The 1,869-nt window shown below is 62.4% G+C and overlaps 1 pseudogene; it reads right to left on the bottom strand.

Moving 5' to 3' along the window:
• Positions 1 to 865: 865 nt before the first annotated feature.
• On the bottom strand, positions 866 to 1,257 carry LOC104575781 (pyroglutamylated RF-amide peptide receptor pseudogene; annotated as a pseudogene).
• Positions 1,258 to 1,869: the final 612 nt, after the last annotated feature.

The raw sequence follows: 1,869 nt of genomic DNA, 5'->3' as shown, positions 1-1,869 counted from the left end.
GAGTAGCTCATAAATTCCGAGTACCCCATAACATGTATTCTCACTGCCTCCCACCTTGTTTTTTTCCAAGCATTTTTTCCAGAGAAGGGTTAAAGGGTTCTATCTCCAAGTCTAATGATCTCAAAAGAAATTAAGCTAAATAAAGATGGGATGATGTTTTACTTTCCCACCAGAGCTCATTAATTTGGAGGCCGGGGGGAAGGGGGCGGGGTGGGGGAGAAGAGGGAAAAAAGTCTCCTCTGCACGAGATGGTCTGTAGTTTCTTACAAATATACTGCAACTTTTAAGAAGACACGAGGACGAAAGTGCAAGAGATCTAACATAACCCGAAGGAATAGTGCAGCCGTTATTTAACGCCGCTGAAAAGCGTCTCGCAGTGCACTGAGGGTAACTGCCAGAGCACCTGAGAGGGACGAATCTCTAATCCCCGTCGAGGGGCAGGAGCGCCCCAAGGGAGCCAGCGGCTCCTGGGAGCACAGACCTCCTAAGTTTTCATCAGTTCCAACGCTGCGAGAGTACTGCGAGAGAACTTGACAAGCGTGCTCAGCAGCTCACGGACATAACGCTGTCGACAGCGTTTCCACTAAACACACTACGAGACACCGGCAGCCCCTCGCAGGCGGGTCACTGGGTTTGCTCCTGGCTCGCGCTCGGCCGCGCGGAGCCCAACGGCCGCGCGGCACCTGCCACCCTCACGGCTGGGCGGGAGGAGAGCAGCGGCTTCACGTGGCGTTCTTCGCTGACCAGCGCTGCCCCGCAGCAGCCTCTCCGCCTCCCGCAGCCTCCAGCAGCCCCGTAAGGGCTGGGACCGGCCCCCCGCCCGCCCCGGCCCCTCAGCCCGCGTCCCGGCCACCCCTGTGCCCCATCACGCACCGCCGAGCCAGTTGGAGGAGATGTTCTGCAGCATGGTGAAGGGGACGCAGAAGAAGGCGATGAGGAGGTCGCTGAGCGCCAGGGAGCAAATGAAGATGTTGGTGACGGTCCTCATTGCTTTGCTGCGGGTCACTACATAGAGCACGAGGCAGTTGCCGAAGAGCGCCAGGGCGAAGATGAGCACGCAAACGAGCACGAAGGCCACCTTGGTGCGCCCCGGCAGCTCGGGGATGTACACGAGGGGCCGCAGCCCGTAGAGGGCGATGAACTGCTCGCGCGTCACGTTGTTGTCCCGCAGTAGCTGCGCGAACTGCTCCGGGGTGATGTTCAGGGACCGCATGGCGCCGTCAGATCCCCCGTACCCTTCAGCGCGCCCGCTGATGCCGCCCCCGGCGCCCCGCCATAGCCGACCCGCCGCGGGGCCAAGCACCCGGAGCGAGTGCGCGGGCGACGCCGCGGGGAATAAGGACGCGGAGGCAGCGCCGAGACGCGTCGGCGGAGCCAGGGGCACCCCCGCGCGGGCAACGCGGCGGCAGAGCCTCCGCTCCGCGCTCTCCGCACCGCGCGGCGACAAAACTTCGAGGCGGCAGAGCCCGCCCCCCGCGGGAGGGGGCGCTTTACACGGTGCCGCGGCCAATCCGCGTGCAGCGCGGGGCCGCGCCCCGCTGCGGAGCGCGTGCCCGCCAACGGCCCTAACGGCTCCTGCCAACGGCTCCCTGAGGGGCGGCGGGGAAGCCCGGGGGCAGCCTCCGCCTCAGTCCCTGCAGAACAGGCTCTGCTCAGCGCGCGTCTGCGCAAGCCGCGAGCCCAGGCGTGCAGTCAGCCTCGGGGCACCCTTCCTTTGAGATGAACGTGAAGAAACGCCTCCCCCCCAGCACTCTGTGACAAAACATTTATAACAAGTTGTCGCTGTTATTCAGTCACATTAGAAAGTATCAGAAATATCCACAGAAGGCAATAACAGCACAATACAACTGGTCTGGTACCACTTCTACC

The sequence above is a fragment of the Tinamus guttatus genome, unplaced genomic scaffold (assembly GCF_059628265.1).
Source record: "Tinamus guttatus ecotype Peru unplaced genomic scaffold, ASM5962826v1 Tinamus_guttatus_pri_ptg000995l, whole genome shotgun sequence".
NCBI classification, from domain to species: domain Eukaryota; kingdom Metazoa; phylum Chordata; class Aves; order Tinamiformes; family Tinamidae; genus Tinamus; species Tinamus guttatus.
Note: the sequence above shows the minus strand (reverse complement) of the source record. Positions and strands in the feature narration are given on the sequence as shown.